The sequence below is a fragment of the Aphelocoma coerulescens genome, chromosome 2 (assembly GCF_041296385.1).
Source record: "Aphelocoma coerulescens isolate FSJ_1873_10779 chromosome 2, UR_Acoe_1.0, whole genome shotgun sequence".
In the NCBI taxonomy this organism is placed as follows: Eukaryota; Metazoa; Chordata; class Aves; order Passeriformes; family Corvidae; genus Aphelocoma; species Aphelocoma coerulescens.
Window position 1 is genome coordinate 101,236,708 of NC_091015.1, and position 22,929 is coordinate 101,259,636.

A 22,929-nucleotide genomic window follows, 5' to 3' on the forward strand; every position below is an offset into this window, starting at 1 on the left:
AGCAGACCAGAGTTTATATTTTATACTTTATTTTCTTTCTAAGTTATTAAAGAGACATGAGCATGTTTATTTTCACATCATGTGGGCCTGAGGCTTTCATTACCAAAAGTATTCCAGAAGTCAGATTCTGGATGTTCAAAAGGAGAGGTATTTAAATAATACCTGTAACAGTGACAAGCAGTGACTGAAAAGAGAGTTCAACCAAGACAAGCTTTTTCTTCCAGCACATGAGGTAATGGGCTAATGAGAGTTTGTCTGAATTACATTGGTGTATGGAGTTGTAACCAGAAGGATCATTTTAAGCAACAGTCTTTTGCTGTGATCAGTTAATGCTGATAAAATGAGTTCTCAGCACCTATTTGGATCGAGTGATAGGTGATCCCTTTGAGTGATTTTAGCATGTAATTCTGTCTCTCCAGGGAATGCACTTCTCCTCAGCCTTGCCTGGTAAATGTAATTGTCAGGGTAGTAATGGTGTCTTCTGATTTTGCTTTCTCATTGTGATACACGCCCACAGAAGGTGCTCTGGAATAATACTCTGGGCTCTCAGAGTCTGAGAAGTAATAAATAGTTTTGAGAAGTTAGAAACTTTAACATTTATTATCAGGGATATACAGAACTATTTTACAGATAAAGATGCTTCAGATACAGAACTGCAACTCTTCACAACAGTAGTAAGCGTTGTCACTGAAAATAACAGCAGATACAGGTTAGAATAAAGGTATCAGCACCATGGAGTATGATTTGGGGCTTTTCTTTTTTAATTAAGGTTATTGGAAAGCTACATAATTATTACTTGCATGCAGAAGAAAGAAGATCAATGTGTGCTATAGAGGAGTTCAAGAAAATAATCTGTCTTAAGAAGCTATAAACGTGCAGCAATTTAAAGAAAAAATGAACAGCAGTGGAGAACAGTGGTGAAGCAATTATGAGAGTCACTGCAGAAGAGTGTAAGAGATGTACACTATTGGCCTTGGTTTCTTTAACTTTCAGCATTTGCTGTGGCTCTGAGATAATTTAAATGCAAATGTGTAGTTCTGCCTATCAAGAGAATGGTGAGCACTGGTCTCTGCTGTGGGTTATGGCTGCAGGATGGCAATCCAGGGCGGGCACCCAGCAGACCTACAGGGCCACCTTCACCACGGCCCACTCCGTGCTCCTGTGGACAGGCTGCCACCACACCTCTTAGGCTTCAAATCAGATAAGTCAGCTTTGTCTTGCTTTGCAGCCCAGGCATGTACTCTCTGCCACCCCTGTTTTCATGTTTTCCAGGGCACTTGGGAACTGGCAAGAACAATGGAAATACCTAAAACCCTCTGTTCCTAAGAATAATTATTGTAATATCAACACCAGTCTCCAAAGTGGTTTTGTCTCCCTCCACTTGACTGTCATCTTTGTAGAGAAAGGAGATGCTTTAACAACATCTTAACAGCAGAATATTTTAAAGGAAGATCAATAAATAGAAATATTGATTGGCCAGTGTCCCTTTAGCTGCTGCCTTTCTATCATGTTCTTAATAAAAATCATTGTACTAAGAAGAATCTACTAGAATAGCTTCGAGCTATTATTATGTTGTCTTGTACATATACATACATGTACATATATATCTATTTATCTATCTATCTGTCTATCTATCTATCCATTAAAATAAGTGTTCTGTAATGATAATTTATTTGGCCCAAAGATGCTGTAATGTAAGACGAATGGAATTTCATTCTGGTTGAGATTTCACTGAATATTTCTGAATACACTTCAACAGTTCAAAGATGGTACAATAATGTTTTATTAAAACACTGATCAGAAAAAATGTATTTCAGTTCCACGGGATCCATTTAATTCCCTCAGAACTGTAACATACTAAGCCTTAGTACCTTCAACCCTTTCAACATGATCCACTCAGAAGAAAACTGCATGTTTGTATTAGTCTTTTTAGGATGAGGTGTAAGAGTGAAAAATGGGATTTGGTGCAATTGTTAGGTGACATTTGACTCAAACATACAGCATACTTTATAAATAAACACAGAAAATCATGCCTCTGTCTGATTGCAGAGACTGTTTAATTAAATCGTCCTCAGAGGAGATTTTTGGAAAACTTTAGTTTAAATGCTGAAATGAGTTGAAAGTAGGAAATAATGTGTTTAAAGCCTATAGAGGTTGATACTTAGTGAAATGTAGGTCAGTCAGATTACACCATACAGCCTCAGCTGCTGTGTTTTGTCATTTGCCTGCAATAAGAAGAACCAACGCAGGTAGCAGTTATACTCGAGAAATGTATTTTTCTCCTAAGGAGAAAAGAGTGATTGATAGAAATGTAGCCATGCTGAATTGGACTCTAATGTTGATGCTGAGCTCTGAAAAACAAGGAATAGTGAGTGACATAGGTCAGTGAAGGAATAGACAAAATCACACAGATTTTTTTTCCCCTCAAAATATCCTGCATCAGAAAACTTAACTTTCTTTGACTTAGAGATAAATACAAAAGGATCAGGAGGTAAAAAACTGAACTCACAAAACTAAGGAAACAAACCTTCCTTCTCCAACACAATTTCTGCTTCTGAATGTTCCATCTCTCACGTGCCATGAGAGCATTGGGCTCTGATGCCGTCAGGCTCTGCACCAATACCCACACACAACATCCCTCTTCTCTCAGAGGTTCTTTGGTAATTTTCCTCAATAAAGTGGGTGGATGCCACCACAGAAAATGCAGCAGCTGACAGGTGCTATTTTATATTGTGCTATCTTAGGTGTAATGTTTCTCATCAGCAAAAGGATTTAAGTCATAAATTAGAATGGCTATTATTAAAATGTTTCTGAAGTTATATCAGAACTAATTAATTTGTGATTATAATTGCTGAAGATATAGTTGTCTTTTTCTGTATTGAATGCTGTCATTTTTCCTGAAACTTCACAGTTACATATGTTGAACCTTAATAGAGAGTTTATTTATGACTCTTTAAGGATTTATAATTTTTTTATTTTAATGAGTGGGAGGTTGTATGTGCACTTACTAATAAAAGTAACTTCTTGAGAGCCACTCAGAATTTTTGGACTCTCACAAGATTCACTTGATTTTTCTCACGTGGCTTTCTGCAAGTCAAATATATAATTTTGGTTATAGTTATTCAAGAAGAATTCAGCAGCTGAATCTGTATTTAAAAAGGTAAGCTACTTGCTATATTTGTCCAGTGTGGGAAAGGCTGATGCTTATCTCTGGGAAGGAATTTAAATGGTGTTCACGTGGGTTCACATGAGCCTAGAGAAGTCTGAAGGAGGGAGATACTGGACATTGTGAAATCTGTGGTGCAGGTGGAAAGGAATGTGCTGCCAGAGATGGTGCTGAATCTTCTTACAGTAAACTGATGTGTAAGGAAGAGCTCAGGAGGGACTGACTTTCAAGAGGAAAGAGCTTGCAGTGGTGTGAGATGTTTTCTAAGGCTCATGTTGTGCAGTGAGTACTTTCAGTAAGTCCATGGCTCCACAGGCACCAGCGTACACTTCAAAGACCTTCTCTGGATTTCACCTTCACGGAGTGTCCCATACAGAGGCTTGTGTTCCTCTGTCTTCATTAATGACAGTAAATCCTATGTCATGGGCAAGCAGGCTGGCTTAATTTAAGGGTATGTTTAAAGGTATGACTTCACCTCCACTTTTGCTGCAGCCTTCCTGGGAACAGGGAACAGGAACCTACCTGTCTGTCATCTTTGCTGACAAATTATTCTCCCCTCGGCAGTTTTGTTTTCCCTGCTCCTGCCGCCCCTGGGAAAGGAGCTAAGGGAGTCAGCCTTCACCCACAGCTCTCTGCTGGTACTCTGTACCTCCTCCCCTTGTTGGCTGCTCACGTGAGCTGGGGGCAGGAGGCCAGACAGGTTCCTGATGTCAGACTTACTGTAAGGCATTTCTTACAGCCCCCTCAGTGTCCTCAGCTTGCAGGAACCACCACTGCTGCTGGCAAGTGTCTGGGTGTGGTACAAGGGACATGATATTTGGCAGCTGTCTCAGTTTAAACAAAAAGGGGCTTCCTGCTGCAAATAAACCCACGTAAAGATAAGCACATCATGGTGGTACCAGTTCATATCACAGGAAATTCACAGGCTTGTCCTTGAAATGGATACTTCTAAAGGAGAAAATTATGGTATCAAGTCAGTGTGTTACCTCCACGGACTGGAACAAGTAATTCATTCATTACACATTTATGAGATAGGTTATTCATCTGCTAATGTGTCTAGGAGTGCAAATGCCTATTTACTTAGATGGTGTCTCAAGGTATTAAAGCTCCTGTAAGAGCATATTTCAGTTACAGTGAACTTAATGGTCTTATAAGCTCTACTAGAAACAGAAATATGTTTCATCTCCTTCTTTCCTGTTGCATATCATGGAATTCATTGGAGATAGAACTGAACAGAGGTGTTCACAGATTGTAAAGGTAAAGGCACTCAAATGATCAGGAAGCCCATGTTCATAGCAGATTATTTAGTAACATTTCTAATGCACTACTCCACTGTCCAGGATCTTTTATTAAAAGAGAGTTTTTCCTTGTTTCTAACCTGAAGCTTCTTTTTTGTGGCCTATGTTCATTGTTTCCTGTCCTGCCTGTTGTGGACATGAAGAACTGATTTAGTTTTATGCCCTCACGTGAGTCTTCCTGCGTTGGGAGAAGCAGAAGAATCCTTTCATTCCTCTTGCAGTCTGTTGTTCTGTTATGTGTCTCCAGACAGAATTTGCCTTTCTTACAGCAGAGTGAAACTCGATGGGAATTTTTTATTAGTCTTATATCCTTTTTCCACTCTTTTCTTGCATAGACATTTGTTTTTCCATCCTGCTGTTGCATAGACACTCAGGGAGAGTGATTGATAGAGAAAAAAAAAATTGTGAGGATCTTACCATAGTGGAGGATAAAATCTCCTCAGCAAAATAGTTGGTGTTTGTATGGAGGTGACAGGAGTCTCCACTGTAAGGGCACTTGCAGCAGCATTTTCAGCTGTATGGGCTGAGCCCTTGAACCTCTGCTCTGCTCACTTCTTATAATCCAGGCACCACCCAGCACTTGTTTAATTCATTGCTACTTATATACCTTAACTACATTAAAAAATTACTCTTCAGTATCTTAACTGCACATAAAATACTGTCCCACCTGACCATTTATGCAGGAACAATTTGCATTGATTACTTAAAAATGTCTTATTTACGTAAAATTCTGCAGCAGCAACCAGCAAGAGCAGTCTTTGGGACACAGGGTGTTAACAAAACCAGCTACACAAACTGGACTAGGGACAGCATGACCTGGGAGGAGGGAGTCATTTCCAGAAGTGTAAGCTCTCACCAGGAGACCTGCTGTAACTCCTGTGACTAATAGAATGGGAAGTCTTTAAAATATTTTCCTTTGGAAAATTAATATTTAGTGTTTTGTGTATTTTGTGGTTAAGGTAATGCCATCTAAAAAAAATGTTTCTTTTAAAACTGTTACATATTATTTAATTTCTAACTTTTCAGGCGTATTACATAAATTCATTTCTTTCTGTTTGAACAGAGGTATGATGACAGTTCATTTTCCCTTGATATTCTTTTGCAGAAGCTGTAATTCCCTCCCTTGCTCCCCTGCCCAATCCCTTATTCTTTCTCTGGGCAGAAGAGGAGAGTAGGAGGTTTAATGGTGCAGTGGAATCTTCTCTTAACACCTGAACCAAAGAGGATCATCCGGGTGCAAGCCTTGGTGCTCCTCAATTTGAATCTTTTCTTAGCAAGTAAACATTCTAACTAGAATGAGAGTTTTGCATCCAGAAGGGTTCCCAGTTACAAAAGGTTTTCTTCTTGTATTTATCTTGGAGTCCTGACACTCCAGGAATTGAGGTAGACTAAGATATCTTGGAATCAACAGAGAATGACCTGACTTGTGATTCCTTTTCAGGCTCTGGGCATGTCTTGCTGGCACTGGCATCAAGCTGACCTTAGTGAGCAAGATACATACCTTGAAGTACCTGGCAGAATCTCTGCTGTGCAGAAATAGTTCACTAGTTCACTGAAGGTGGATTATTTTTTTATTTGCTAAATTATTTTTTTAAGGAATTGTTAAGGAATTTTTAAGGAATATGAAAATAAAACATGGCTTAGATATGGATTCAATACCTTAGAAATAAGGTACAGCAGAAAAAGGTTAAACATTTCAAATATTCTGTGGAAAGAAGAGTGAACTCTGATTTTCTGGTCCCTCCTGAAGGATTTGCTCTGCTAGCTGGGGATTTATTGATTGAATCTGCTTCATTCAAAGAAGCAAATTAGTGCTTTGCTGTCAGATTCTGAAATAAAGTTCCATGCTGTGATTTGGTCTGTTTCAGCACGAAAACATCTTTTTTTTACAGTCTTTTCTTATTTGTTTTACTCCTGATGAACAGGAGTATTCTTCCCACCTTGTTTACAGCAGTGCTTCAACACATTCATTGCTCAAATTACAGAAAGAGATCAATGATAATGGATGTGCTCGCTTCATTTGTGATGTAGACAAATTACGAGTTTGTAGAAAAGACTGTATCTGGATTTCTGTTAGCCAGATTTGAGCACTAATTGAAATCCCTGGAAATGTCAGTCAGTGACTAGGAGTTGTGTGAGCAGGGGGTGGACCATGGCTCTGGTGGTCAAAACACGTGTGGGACCTGATTCTGCCCTCAGCTAGGCTGCTGTGGCACCATGTTATGACTTCAGCAGGGAACCCTCAGTAGAAAACGTGTTCCTCAGTGGAGTGGTAAGCCCAGCACCTGTATCTTTTTTGAAATGGAGTTATGTTGCTATTAAACCACTATGCTAGGCAACCAAAACAATCTTTGTGAATAATACTAAAAGGCACTGTGGTTTTATTTGCCAGCTGTGGTGTTTATTTCCAAATGTACCTTGACATAGATGCATTTCTGATCATTTTTTCTTGATCTTGTAAATCTAGCAAAACTAGACAGACTAAGCTCTTACTATAATCAATACATATCTTGATCCTTTTACCAGTGCTATTCATTTCTCTTTATATTAAGCATCTCTAAAATGTAACCTCTGTCAAAATCTTACACCTACAACTGAGGAAAGCAAGGAGCTCTGTGGCTTCTTGAAATGTTATGAGACAGAAATTATATTGGAGTGAATGGAGGAAGCCTATTACAGTAAAATGGAGCCTGTTCTTACAGATGGTGTCAAATTCACTTGGCTTTGCTTCTCATTAGTGCAACCAAGACTATGGCCTATGCCAGATATAAGTAAATTTATAGGCAATGAAAAACATTCCTATCACAGAACATGAACATTTTAAATTGACAAGGGCTAATGGAAAGACCATCAGAGCTGAGTAAGTATTTGAGAATGTAGTCTACACCTCAGTACACCTCCCAGGAAAACCAGTGCTCAAAATTGTTGAAAAAACATTCTTATGTTTTCCCCCATTTGTTTTTAATGCTTAGAAGATTTTATCTTCAGGAATGATGTTTCTTTGTGCTCAAAAAGCTGCCTTGGTAAGTACTGGGAAGGCTGAAGGCATCACCTGATCCCTTGATCCAGTGTATGTGTAGCTGGGGAGAGGCTGTGGAGGCTATCCCAGATTGTCCTGCCAGCGTGCACAGGCCATGCTGTGGGGAGGCAGAGCAGCTCCAAGGCTACACACCAGCTGAGTTTCTCAGGTTCTCTAACAGAGCAGCTTGTAAAATGCTAGCAACCCCTCATGACTGTTTTCTCAATATGTTCTATAAAATACACAAAGCACCAAAGCTTAGCAATGTGGGAGCCCAGCATTGCATGTTTTTCGACTTGTGCTACATCACTAGCAGGGGAGAATCAGTGCAGCTCTAAGATTAATGGTCTTAAGGTTACTTCTATCAATTGAAGATGTGACCCAGTGTGTTCAGATATGTCTTGACCATGCAGTTCAAAATCTCTTTTATTTAACTGCCCACATCTGGTTTTGAGTTCCTCGCTTTAGTGCATCACTTCATATTCTCTGCTCCACTGTAAACTTAGAATAAAGTATTGGTGGGTAGCCAGTCAGTACCCAAGAAATCATAGCAATGTCATACTGCAGGTGGCCTGGGCTCAGTTTGGAGGGTTGCATCTAGGAAATTCAAACAGTCAAGAAAAGTATGAAGCCTCCTTCCTGAGCAACTGGGGGGAAACGCTACGAGGTTTTCTCTGGCCCTTTGTTTTTATAGCTCTTATGTTCTTGGCTCTGAATGTGCAAAGGGAAGCAACAGTATATGAAAGAGACTTTTTCTGTGCATGCTAGGAAGCCACACCTGTATGTAGGGAAACTGCACGATTTCAGTCTGGTATATGTTTTTTGTATCAAGAGCTGGGTTTCAGTTCACGTAAGATTCTTCTTGCAGTTTGGGTTTGGTTTTTTTTCAGTTCAGTTCATCCAGTTATAAAACTACATTTCAGAATTACCTTTATGCAACTGCTACTGCAGGAATCAACTTACATTTGGTGCGTGGAGAACATAGTGTTCTACTTGTTCAGCTTAGTACCCAATATTCAAAACTGAGTACTGTGTACCTGGATGGACAGCAACATCCCCACTTATGTGTAAAATTCAACGTGTGCAGTTGCACAAATAAATGAAGTAAGCTCATTCAACAGGGGAAGTGTGAGTCAACAAAACAAACCAACCACCATCCTAAAACAGGACCAAAGTATGCCTTGCCCATTGCATTCCAAAGCCAGTTTTTCCAGGTTCTCTGAGTAGCTGAAAATAATGGAACTCACGGTGCCTTTCTGGCTTCTATTTGTCTTTAAAGGCCAGAGGGTAATTAATTACCTTTATTTTCAGCTAGGTTGAGAATACCTTAAAATAAGCCATGACATTGTACATGAATATTTGCATCTATTTTCAGATGGCTAACAATGTTATTTAATACCTGATTACTTAAAAACTGAAGCTCTTTGCTTATGTTCATGCTCCATAGATATGGCTTCTTCCATGTAGTTAAAAGTAGATGTTTTCATCTCTTTTAATTGGCATATTTCTGTTTGTTCTGTACTTTCCTAATCAGTGGTATGTCAGCCACATGAAACTTTCCAGCAGGCATTTGCAGTTTGTATTCTTTTAAGGGATGCTCTTCCATACTAGCATAAAGTCATGCAAGTAAAAAAGATAGTAAATACTTTAACAAAACTTATCATTTTACTCAAATTAATATATTTTTACTCAAATTAATATATTTTTGAAATATTTTCTCAAGTATAGTACCATGTTCTACACGCAGATGCATACACAGGTACCTGATCCTTATCCTTGACCTTCAGATTTCTCTTTTTATATCACCATTAAACACCGATTTGTTACTAATGCATACTTTGCAATTAAAGATTAATTGCTTTAAAAGCAAAGGCAGTTTCCTGCCTAGTCCTTAATTAATCTTTATTTAAGACATTTAAATATTTATAGTGACTTACTTTATTTTCATTATAAACACTGTAGTGCTTCAAAGAACTTTTATGTTTCTGAAGGGTTTTCACTTAAACTGCAATGGCTACTCACAAAAAAATTCAGGACCTGTCTCTGTCCATAGACTGTGATGTTACAGCAGCTGTAGGCACAAAGATGTGAGGTTTAATGGTGGCAGATTGGTACAGAAAGGGTCAGGTTTCCCTTAGGCCTCATTCTCCCTCACTGAAAAGTGGAACAAAGTGCAGGTAAACTATTACTGTGCCTGCTAGACATGAGCAAGGTCCTACTAACTTCACTTCATGCCAGCTGCATAGATAAGGGAACAAAAAAAATTGGATCTATTGCTTAACCTTCTGCCTGTGTCAGCATTCATCATGCCAGAGCAGCACACTGCTCTCCCGAAGGACAGCAGCAGGGAGTGGCAGCGGGGTTTTGCCACACCAAGGCATGGTGTTTCCTGGCTCCTGTGCTTTATGAAAGCTGCTGTCCAGTATCTGCACGGAGGGCTGGGTTATGCTTCCACCCTCGACCCACCAACTGACTGTACTGCAAACCACTTGGCCCAATCCCCAAGACAATTTTTTAGACTTTCCCAAATTTGCTGAACCCCTGCTTATCTTGCAGATTTTCCCAGGCGTGCCTGGACTTGAAATCATCAGCTGAGCCCTATTCAGTATGCAACCTTTCAATTCCCCCAACTACTTAATGCTTTTGGTAATGATGTAATTGTAGATAGAACAGATTCTACTTCCTTATTCTACAGACAAACGTACCCTGGATCTAGATGGGAGGAATTGGCCAGTAGTAATTCCACAGCACACTTTGTCTGACCTCCTTTCAGTCTGTAGAGCCATTTTTTCTCAATCAGCTTTTATTTTTCTTGTCTATTTTCTCTTTAGAGAAGAAGGGAAAGCATAGTTTTTAAGAGGAATCCTATTTTCTTACACTAAAACCAAACAGCTTTGCTGTTGAAAAGAAGGATACAGGTGGGGAGTAGTTTAGGCTCGTAGTCAGGGACTTGCAGACTAAGTGGGATTCTGCATCACATATTCTGCAGGAAGTCACAGTTGGTGATCAGAGAGGACCCATAAGAAGGTCCTAATCTGTAAGCAATGGAAACAATCATGGCTCTCCTTTTGGCACAAGGAAGGGTAAGGTGGACTTCTGCATGCAAGTTAAATTAGAGAAACATCACTGTGCTTCTGCATGGCCAAATTGCCTTCAACAATGGGATCACCACAGTGTTCTGGGAAACACAGCAGGTAAAATTGCTAAGCGGATATGAGAAAACTGAAATCTAAATTGCAGTACAAGCAAATGACCTGCTGCTATAAACTGTACCCTTACAGATTTGCTTACTGATTGCAACATTGTGTATAAGGTCTGGATTTATCAAGATTATTTGTTTCCATTTATATCTTGTTGGAAAGCAATGGGAGATCACTGCTTGAATGAGGTAGATTACTGCCACTCATTCTGATATGTGAAATGAGGAAATTGAATAAGCATTATTCTTGTCATTTTCCGCTGAGTTATTTAACTGAAACCATAGCTGAAAAGGTGGGATTTTTCACACTGTTTAACTGGAAATACTTAATGTAGCCAGAGATCAATATTGATGCTTGAATGGATGAAATATCATTTTAAGTACTGCAGTGCTGAGTAAAGATAACAGTATAATTGGTGATGTGTAGAACGCATCAGGGATGTCAGCTGACCGTATTAAGTGAAATCTTGCTCATCTTAATCATGTGAATGGTTTCAAGGATGTCACTGAATGAGATTCTTTTATAAAGCAAGACTATTGTTTTAATATATAAATGAAATGGGATTGTGCCCACACATTCTTTTAACAAGGTATGCACTCATTTATTCTAGTCCTGCAATAAAAATTGCTGATTAAATTGATACTCTGCTAACAAGTTTTTCTTCCTAATATACCTATATCTCCTGTACAGTGAGTTCTCTGTGCAAATTGTAAGTCTGTGTTATGATTGTCCTGCTTCTCTTTGCTGGAGAGTGGTACTTTAATGAGAGTCATTTTTGTGATGCTAGCAATAACTTTCAGCAAATCACACTGAGACTTTTATTTTCAGTTGCCTTCTGATAGCATCACCATTTCATTAGCCTTAGCTTATTCCAGAGGCAGAGCACTTTATCAGATAATGAAGGTTGAGTAAGCCTCACCTATGTGACATGTGGCAAGTTATGTCATTTCTCTGCCCTTACCTGTTGGATGTGTCATCCGTGTAACTCAGTGTGCAGTGGTGGTACTTACACAGCGCCTAGGACAGCTCACATAAATTTTACTTCTAGTTCTATCCCTTTCATTTCAAGACCTGAGGCGGTGGCGCAGCCTTCTTTGTACTTGCATAATACTGCATCTCAAATAGTAAAGGATTTTGATACCTACTGTGGAGAAGAATGATAACTCTGGAAGTGTTTAATATTCCTGCTGAGCAGTAAGGCACAATAAGCATGCCAAATTGGCATGGTGCATGAACTAGACAGTCTCTCATTCTTAACCATTACTGATCAGTGTCTACTGCATAGAGAACAGTCTCTACAAAGTGTGTCAGGGAAACAACCCTAGTTCTTTGCTATCTGCATAGTCTTCCCTAACTGTCAGTCCAAGCTTGTCAAACAAGGATCCTGTACTGACCACCACACTCTTTTTTGTCCATCCTTCCCAAGGCAATGCTTACTCAGCTGTGGAGTGTTCCTCACATGCATCTTGGTGTTGTGCATGTCCATATGAAACTGAGGCAGTTAGAAAACTTTAAGCATTTAAGTATTGCTTCCTGACACACCATGGCAATCTTCAATAAAACACCAGCTTGCTTCTGGATGAGGTAGCACAGTGTCCGCTGCCTAGGATTACTCATGTACTTTCCAGCTGGACTATTGCTCAGACTAGAAGAAGAGAGCATCTCAAGCAGGTGGGAGATTTCTCTAGCACAGTAGCCACAAGAAATCTCAGTGCATTATGGACAGTTGGGACCAACTGAACAATCAGTATTGAATTAAGGAGGAGACAGCTGGGAGGACTTGAAATTTTTTCCTCTCTTATCATAGATACTGTGATATTGCCAGTCTCTCTAAATGAAATAACAATAGGGAAGCCTCAGGGCAGATTGCCTGCTTCCCCTCTCTTGGGGAGTAGGCCTTATTTTGCTCAGCATATTAGAGGTGGCCGATCCATTGTAATGCAATGTCAAAGGCCTTTGGGACTTAAAAAATGTTGTGTGTGTGGTATTGGAAGGGCAAAGAAAAAGCATTGACCCTACCAGATGTGATCTTTTCAGGTGGCATGTATGCACTTGGGTTGACCAAGCTTTAAGAAAATGAAATCATTCCAGATGATTGTCTGAACTTAGAGTAAATATAATTTTTTTAATTGATTGCCCCCATAGCTTGTAATCAAAACTCCTTGAGGAATATGGGAACCTTTGTATTACAGATTACACAATGGTTCCAGTAAAATTGTTTTCTTAAAAACTGATTCACTTCTGCTGTAACATTTGACAAAAATGTTTGTTAGATCCAAACAGCTATTTGACAAATACTTACCTGTGTGAGGAAGCACTTTGCCATGCTGATCGTTTTGTACTCACACACACAACAAATCCAGGTGCAATCTAGCACGGTTGCTATTTTCTGTTTGTTATTCAGTCATTTCTTAGTCACCTCTATCTTGCTGAAAATTGTTTTCATCTGTTCAGCAAGTAGAAACATTCTGGTTACTATGAGGTGGCCATTCAGGAACAGTGTCATTCTTCCTCCACCACAAGGAGCATAAGGCAGAAATGGAAACAACTGTGAACAATGCATGGCCAATCGCAAACAGCTGACAAACCACCCACATGCTAAAAGTGCTTTGTCCAAATAATTCAATGCATAATTAACAAATGCATCTGCAGAAATCTTCCCATTAACAATTTCCAAGTGGAAAATATGGCTAGATAATGCATTTAGAGCCTACCTATACTGGATGTAGTAGGACAGTAGGGTTGCATCCTCATGCTCCCTGAGAACAGAATCATTCTTTGTCAATATAAGGGTTGCTCAGAGCAGTTCAGTTTAAGTTAACAGAAGGTATGGAACTGGTGTGTATAACTGAGGTGCAACAAACCCAGTCTGGACATTTTTACTGAAAGCAAAGTCACATAAATATGTTGCCTGATCCAAGGATCCAGTGGGTTGATCTTGGCCAGTGGCTAGGCACCAACCTGGCTGCTCTCTCAATCCCTCTCCTCAGAAGAGGAGCTTAAAAAGCTGGTGACTCAAAATGAATTAGATCATTTTACTGTCACAGAGAAAACAAACTCAGCTTGGGGACTTGAACAGCTTGCCCTAGACCAACACAACTCTCCTAGCTGAAATACCAGTTAACACAACTGGTAACCTTTATGGAGTGGACAGGTGTTGGAGTAAGTACATGCCTGCATAGGAAAGTCTTTTTGCTTGGACAGAATAATGATTTCATGTTCATTCATTCATTCATGTAAACTTTGAAGGAACTTATGCAGACACTCTGATTTGTATGTAAACCTCATTTGTTTCCCATCAGTTTCGAACAGCTACCATTTCTCTGTACAGAGTATGAATTTCAAGAGTAGTCACTGTTCCAATGTGGGCAATTAGAAGTATTTTTCTGCAGTATCTCTTGACTCTTGTTTTTATTTTTTGGGCAAGGCTCTTAGGAATTGCTCCAGCTAGTATGCAAGAAAATTTTTGAGGGCAGAAAATTCTGAGTGTCACTGGCACCTGTGTACAACTTCACATTCTAGGGTAAATAGAACAAATGAAGGGTTTTATTTTCAGAGTTCTATACACGACCATCCATAGTTTAGGAAATAAAAAAATAATACAATGATAAATATAATAATTCTGTGTGCAGACCTGTGACAATATGTTAGTGTTTTGGCATTTTGCATAAATGAGTAACTAAAAGTTTCTACACTTAGGTCTGTCCACCTAAGCCTGTATCCCACCTACAACAGTAGCCGAAATACCAAGTTAGCTTAGACTAGCATGACATATTCAGCTTTCAGGTTACTTAACACTTTAAGAAGCCATGCAAACATTTTTTGTCCTGAACAGACATTGAGTAACCACTATGAAAGTACTGGAAGAAAATTCTCCTCAGGCTTCTGGTTCACTTCCCAGTGACTGGGATCACACCAGGCTATGCCCCATCCCTCGTCCCATATGCTGATTTTCAATGAAAAGTAACACGGGTAGGTAGCAGGAGGGAATAGTGATAGAAACTAAGGTTAGTGATCTGGGCAACCAAGAGCTGTGGGGCCAGACATGCCCCACAATTTAGTTGCCACCTACACAACCAGAGATCTAGTCAGCCAAAGCCAGTCAGAACATTCCTGTCACAGTCCTCTAAAAGCATTTCCTGACCATGGCCTTTTATCTGATCGGAAGCATCGGCCATCCCGTGGTGGAAGTCACAAGCCCATCACTTGTGCCAAAACAGTCTCAGGGCAAAGTTTTTAACAGATCTGCATCAGATGAACAGGAGATGCATACAGAGTTCAAGCAAACTTGCTTATGCACTAAAATGATGGTATTTTATCACCACAATAAACAGCAAGTGACAATTCCATACATCCTATGTCTATGTGGTTGTCTGGAAAAATCTCTACTCCTGCCATCATGAGACGCATGAAACAGTTAAGATGAAGATCACTGACTACACAAGAAAGACCATTTTCTTCTTTCTTGAGGGGAGAAAATTCAGTATCATTTCTTATTTCCATAAAATGAGAGTTTTGTTTATCAATCCCTTTAGTCTTCAGTAGCAGTTGGATGCTTAGATGCCAGACCTGAGGATTCTCAGAAAATCCTAGCCTAAAGCCTGCCTGCCTGAGTAGGCTGCACTATTTGAACTTAAAATGGTACATAAGCCCCTCTGTAGATATGTTTATATAAATCTAAAATCACATATTTGCACTAATGCTCTCTAACATCTGCATGTTGCAAGAGATTGTTAAGAGTTCAGTAAAAGAGCAAAATTAATGAGAACAATTGCAACAGCTGTATTTAAATCAGACCAAAGGACAACCTCCCCTGGTATCACCCTACAGCACTCCGTGATGCTTCTTACCCAGAACATTTGCAGCTTTGTGTAAAACACAGACTGGTACTGGTCAATGTTTCTTTTACCACTACAGTGATGTGCTTTTTGAAGCCCACACATGTTTGTAGCTTCCCACCACATCCTGGGGCAAGGAGTTCCACCCTTTAATTATGATCCCTGTGGAAAGCATTCTTTCTTGTGTTTCATGTTTTTAACTTGCTAACTGCTCATTTTATTGTGACTGCTTCCTTTGCTATGAAATAAAGTGAAAACCATTCTTTATTCACTTTCTCAGTACTGTTCATGATTTTCCTGGGGCTCTGTCACAGTCCTTTTCCTCATTTGTCCCTCTTCCGTATGAAAATCCTAAAGCCTTTCTTTTTCCTTTCCTAGCACAGAAACCATTAAATACCTTTGATCATCCTGTCACCCTTTTCTTTATCCTTCTATTGCTATCCTGTCATTTTTGAGATGAGATGACTGGAACCGTAGTCAATATTCAAAATGCTAGGTGGGCAATGGATTTCTATGTCAGCATTATCATGTTTCTTCTGCTGTTTTCTGTTCTATTCCTAGTATTTCCTAATATAATGTTGGGGTTTTTTTGACAGTTGATGAGGATTTAGGTGACATTTTCATAAGGCTGTCTCCAGGCTCTCTTTCCCAACTAGTAGTTAATTTCACTGTGTGTTTATAGATTTCCCAGGGTACAGGTAGGAGACCTTAGTCATTTAGCCTTGAAAACACAGCTAAATTACAAGAGTGGTTGGGCTGTAAATGGGAGGTTGTTGATAGAATTTTGTACGTGCTCAGTTCTAATGGCAACTTTTATTCTTCTAGGTCTTGTTATACCAGAGGTTTCTCACATGTATGTGAGGCAATGTGAATATTTGCCATGGATCTCACCTTTTTAGTGGGTTGTTGATTATTTTAACAGAACATTAATTCTAACAGAAAACTCATTCAGGAAACAGTTTGTTCAATGACTTTTACAGAGGGTTTTGCTAATTTTGCCACTGCAAGGCATATCCTGACCAAAACCAAGGGAATCCAAACAAATGCATAATCCTCTGCAGTACTAACTCGATGGAGATTTCATCCCATAGCCTTCAATATCAGGTAGAGATGCATAGCACTTCAATCTTTTTCATAGCTGAAATGTGCTATTAGCATCATAATGATTGCTAAAATGGAGTTCTGGAGCATAATGAAATCTGGAATTAAATAAATCACTTCAGTTTTGTAAAAACCTAGCTGCAAAAAAACTTTAAATAGTTGTTTCTAAAAGAGTGCTGACAGAATAAATATATTGCTACAAGTCGATCAGTCTCATCTCTGACTTTAAAACACTTGCTATGTTATATTTCAATGATTGCTGTCAAAAATTCCTTAATGGGCCAAAGACACCTCAGTATCATATCACAAGCCCAGATCTTTTCAGCAGTCTCCTTTCATGGAGTGGGAGTCATTTGATTTTGTCTTTGTTACCATAAGCTTCTGTTTTCAAATTTGTGGCTGCACTACAGTACAGAAGTCAGAGATCTATGAAGTTTTCCTGTTAATGCAGCTTTCTCTGATCAACATTTCTGCTCCTTACTAATTCTGTTTATTCCAATATGTTATAGGCAGAGTTTTATTAGTATGGATTTTTATCTCCATTTCAGTCTAAGTCCTGGGGATCTTGGAAAGATTGGAAATGGAAACATTATTTTATAGCTATGGTGGGCTGACTCTGGCCAGCAGCCAGGCACCCATCCCTCTAGTCTGTCACTTCCACTTCTCAGCAGAACATGGGGAGAAAATATGATAGAAAATATTACAGACTGGAATAAAGACAAGAAGATAACTTACTGATTGCCATCATGGGCAAAAAAAACCCCAGACACGACTTGGGGAGAATTAATTTAATTTTCTTTCCAATTAAAAATAGTGTAGGAAAGTGAGAAACAAAGATAACACTAAACCCACTTTCCCTCTAACACTTCTTTTTCACAGGTTCAACCCCACTCTTTAATTCCCAACTCCTCTACCCCCTTCCCCCACAGCTTAAATAGATGGAAGCACTGGTCATCTCCCAGTCTTTCAATTTCATTTTGATTTGGAGAGTTAAGAGTGCTCCTTAAGAGTGCTCCTTGACACAGTCAAATCCCCTGTCTGTTAATGGCAATTGGAAATTATAAAGCTTGACTTTAATGTAGAATAAGGTTTGAGTATAAAGGGATATTCTCAGCTACTAGACCACGAATGAGGAGGCCAAATACATGAACTAATCCAAAAGATAGCAAATTAACTCTAAGTCATTTGTTTGAAAGACATTTAGGGACATGATTTTCTGTGCTTGTTTTGGAAAGTCATTTACTCCAGTATAGTGGTTTTTTAAACAAGAAAGGAGTCAGACTTCTTTCATTTTCACTGTTCTCTGTCAACTGTAAGAGCTTGGAAATGTAGGTATGCAACAGAATAAGTAATATAATTACTCTTCTCATTGTTCTGACTCCCTGTGCACTTCAGGAAGTTTGATCTGAGCAGTTCAACTTCTGGAAGCCCACAAAATTGCTGCAAATGCAGTGGGAAAATAAAAACATATTTTATGAATTAATAACCCCATAAAATGGGAAAGCAATCAATTTTGGACAAGTTTCAGTTTAGTATTTGATAGGTGATAAAATTACTAAATCCTTGATTCTTCTCCTTTTCAGAGCACACTCAACACTTTTAGATATCTGGAGACTGCAAAAGCTGACCAACAACAGCAGGTTTTTAAACATCACTGCTCTTCTGACAAGTAAGTTCTCCATTCTCAGATTTTTATTTTTTTCTCTCTGGTATTCCTGACTTGTATTTTATTCTTGCATTTCTTATATGGACTACCACATTCCTTTTCTGGGCCAAGTAAACATGAGTGCAAATTGAATTGTATGGAACTGCTCTTAAATTTCCCAGCTGGAATGAAACCTATCAACATTACAGATAGAGTTGACATAAAGCACTAACTTGCCTTATTACTCTGGCTTGTAGAGTCAATGGAACTGTGGTCATATCTCTGGATGTTTTGGGTAAGCTTTTTCTGGTAAAATGGTTTTTTGGATGGAAAAATTAAATTATTTAAGCATTTGCATGTTCTTTCTGGATTTAAGGAAAGGAAGCTAGAAGAATTTGGAAACTGCTGGAAATAAGAGTGTCTGAGGATAGCCTCTACAGTTAGAGGAAAGAGTGTTAGAAAAACTGGTAAGGATTGGGAAAAGTGGAGAGGGAAAAAACTCTGCATTGAAAGGAGGAGGAAGAGGATCCTTACAAAGAGGAACAGAAAAGAAAGTTCCTTGCTGTTCATGACTTGTTGAAGCAGAGCTTCAGAACTTTTTCAAAAATTTTAGTTTTCCTGCACATAAAGTTTAACTTTCATGAGGGACTGCACTTTAAAACACAAAATTTTTCTAAACAATCATGTCCATTTACCCTAACTTCTTAAGTGAGAGATCTTATATATCCAGAGACTGCTGCTCCAAAATATCAGTGAAGATTCTCATAGCACTACTAAACTTCACCTTTCTTTCTAGTTTCATAAAACTACTGCAAATACTATGTTATTTGCTACTTCTTGGAATATATTTCACTTATTTCACTTCAGTGTATCCAGTAGATTTTATGAAATGTAGTGCCTGGTTACAAGTTGCTTCAGCTTTGACAATCTTGTTTTATTATTCTGTGGATGATTCATATTGAAATTTTGGGTGGGTTGGGTTTTTTTTGCCACTGCATATTTCTGAGATAAGGAATACAATGAATTTAGTTCATACAGTATAAAATATTTCATGACCTTCAATATCATAATTAAGCATGTTTAGCTACCAGCAGTCTGCAAAGCAAAAGACTTCTGATGTATTATTTTTATAAAAGAAGAAAAAGTGCTGTGAAGAATATGCACGATTTAATAACTGCCCATGGGAATAAAAATCTTTGGGTTTATATTTATAAAAACAGCTTCCTTCTTTCTTATTGCTTGTTTGGTTGCTTTCCAGGCATTTTAGCTGTAAGAACACAGCCAAATTTTTGAGTCTTGTTTGGGGTCCTAAAGGATCACAGGGTCATGACTTTGATTTCTCTCTTCCCAGAAAGCAGAAGTACCGCATACATCACTCATTACTAAGTGACCCACCTGTCCGCAGTTCTGTGTGGTTCCCCTTCCTGTTTGGGCCAGAACATGCCACAGGTGTGGATAACAACACAAGCTTCCATATCTACTTAAGTGACCACTCAGTTGTATTTTGCTAAGAGGACAGACAGGCTAGAGCCAACAGCTTCCATTCTTCTTGGATTTGTCTGTGAGATGCAGTTTGGAAGCTCTGTCCTGTTTACCATGAAAAGCAGATTGTAAGGAATATGAGGCTCTTTGACAATGAATCCAAGCTTAATAATTGAATTAATGAATCTCTGTGGCATTAAGCATGTCAGGACTGTGCATAAAACTGATTTATCAGTTCATCAACCCAGGAAATAAATAATAAATTTTGAGACAATCTAAATGGAGAAAACGGAGGGTTTCTTTTTGAGATGAAGTGGGAGGGCAAGTTCCAAGGAAGAGGCTCCATTTCTGCTTGGACAAATTAATTTATTTTCATTAACAACATTATGTTTTCAGGAAAATGCTACAAAAGCAAAGGAGAAGGACAAGCATATACCCATAAGTGAAGTAGTGATGGCCATATCTCCTTCTGTTTTGTAGTACAGAATTGCAATAGTCACAGGGTAAATCCTCTCCTCTGCTAAGTAATATTGGAACACAAATCCCTCACCTCTGGTCACAGTACCTATCAGCTTCCTTGGCTCCACAGTATTTCCAGCAAAGTATTTATTAGAGATTACTTCAACCTGTTCAATGTTCTCATAAAACATTAACCCTACACAATGTCAATGGAGCACATGCTAAATGAAAATATCACAGAAAATACTTGGCAAGAGGAGTCATAATTGAGGTAGAGTCTTTGCAGAAGATTTCAGCAAGTTTCACAATTAGATTTTTTCAGTATTTTGCAGACAACCTGGAAGCCGACAGAATATCCTTGTCAATGAAATTTGTAAATTATACCGACAGTCCAACAGGACCACTTGCTCTATCAAGCAGCCTGGGTTGTTTGGTAACCTCAGCCCATCTATGTATAGCAACATACTGAATTTAAGGCTGAAGAGTACTAGATCCATCAAGAGAAACAGGAATTGTGTTCTAAGGGGTCCTAATCTTTGAGGGAAATATTTCAGGAATCACAGCAAATAAGCAACTTCATTGGAAAAACTGATAACATAAAACAGGGGTTGTTGCTTCGGTTGTGAGTTTGACTTTGGTGAGACTGATGCCAGAAGTCTGTGTCTTGGTGCCTCTGCTTTAAGAACGTGTGCTGTAAAAACATAGAGGGTAGAAGAAATTATCACTCTGTCTTTCTTGTGTGCATTTGCTTTGCAATGAGTTTTCTGGACAAGGGTTCCCCTTAGCTGGTATTATTAAAGTATTTTGGCTTTCTGCCGAAGTGTAGCAGTAAATAATATGGTGGATGACCTCACTAGTTTGATAATCTAGACTGGGTAGTACACTATTACCCAAAAAAAAAAGTGCGTAACCTCCTTTTACATCATCTTCTCCCTGCTTACTGTATTGTTGACTGGCTGCATAATTCCTGTAGTCAAAATAATGATGGGAGAAAAGTCTTTGATCACTATAATCACGCCTGTTCCACTGTTGTGAGAATATCATAGATTATTTTGACTGCTACATTGTTTACATTAGGTACTTATATTAGTAAAGGTGGACCTATATTAAGTCACATTTAGAGAATTACATAAAACTTTCTGATCTATTTATTCAGATTCTTGATATTTGCTTTTTGTTTTCTTAGAAACCAACAAATGACATTTCACTTTTTTCTGTTTGTTTATTTATTTATGGCGCATATTAAGGTGATTTATTAGTCGAATTAGCCATTCTTTGTACTGAATAAACAGAACAGTGTGTTTTTTTCCTGTGCCCTGCAAGATTTTAGTATTAGCAGATTTCCGTCTCTGCTATGGTGCTTTTCCCTACAGTAGAAAGTAAGGTTTTCTGCCTTTATCAGCTCTCAAGAGATAGCTCTGCATGAACTAGATATTGCATAAAGCTAACCTGAATAAAGTGAAGAAAATACCTTCTCTGAACAGGCAGACGAAGCTACAGATATCAAACTTGGACTAAACACTTCTGTCAGAGACTGTTTTCTCCAGTCACTTAAACTCTCCCAGCTCAGTGGTTTGATGATCAGCAAATATTTGCTAACAGACACATAATAGTGAATACTGAATGTTATTTAATGTAAAATCAGATACTGAATTTAAGAAGTTTGGCACTACATTGTTAAAATTTTATTTTTTATTTTAAATCATCCTTTTATTTCAAATAGGATAATTTAAAATAAAAATATAGGTTTAAATTTTAAAAATGTACCTATTAATAAAAAGCAAATGGCAGTTTGAGCAAAATCCATTCTTGTATTAAAAAATGATGCATGACTTCCTATGCAGGCTGCCTGCAGGACAATGGAAAATGAAGCAAGCAGCTCTACTTTGCATGGCTAGTTGGAAACACTTGAGGTGTTAAAGAAGTGAAATAGTGGCTTGCCTAAGGCAACAACTGCATTAAACTTACATGTTGATTTGTTTATTTAATAAGCATAACAAAAAGGCAAAATACTAAATGAATTATCTTGGTGAAAATAAACCAAATTATTACTATAAAGAAAAAAAATATTATTTCTTATTTAGGGAATTTCAGAACGAGATTAAATGGGCACTGAGATATAAAGGGAACATGCATTTTTTGTTTCAGCTTTTAAAGACAAGGTAGCATCCAGGCAAGTATATTTGAGTTCTGTTAGGTAGTTATGCAATATGAAGAAAAGAGAAGCTAGATGTGTATTTGATCTTTCTTTTTTCCTAGAAATGCACCTTGAGTCTTAGGCACTAGTCCAGCTCCCTAATGTAAAATTCTGTTCAAATGAGTGTAATGGATTTACTTTCAGATATTTTTTTCTCAGATTTCTAGCAGAACTTCTGCAGTAGAAGCCAAATGGTGATGAATTCTTTGTTGTGGAAAAAGGCACAGGAAAATTCAGATGAGTGTAGAAAGACTATAAATAAAAAACATTAGCCTCTGACCCAACAATTGTCCAGAAACAAGTGTGATTATGTAGACAAATAGTGCTGATCACAATCTTCTTTCCCCACAGTGTGGCAGTTGCTCGGCATAGAGCACAGCTGAATAGATAGATGTGCTTTTGACATCAGCAGGATGGAATATGTCTGCCCACAGTGAGATAGAGCAGTCACTGACTGGGCTGACAGCTATAACAAATAAAGATCTTGCCTCAACAGGAGATGTTGAGCACCTGTGACACTTGTC

The 22,929-nt window shown here is 38.5% G+C and overlaps 1 protein-coding gene across 23 annotated transcripts in view; it reads left to right on the plus strand.

Annotated features, from left to right (window-relative positions):
- LOC138104882 (poly(rC)-binding protein 3-like) overlaps positions 1-22,929 on the plus strand; it is a 503,757-nt gene that overhangs the window by 311,922 nt on the left and 168,906 nt on the right. For all 23 annotated transcript variants that reach the window (XM_069004182.1, XM_069004184.1, XM_069004178.1 and 20 more), the window contains one exon: positions 18,206-18,291. The gene's annotated coding sequence lies outside the window, so the exon portion shown is untranslated. The remainder of the gene's footprint in view (positions 1-18,205; positions 18,292-22,929) is intronic.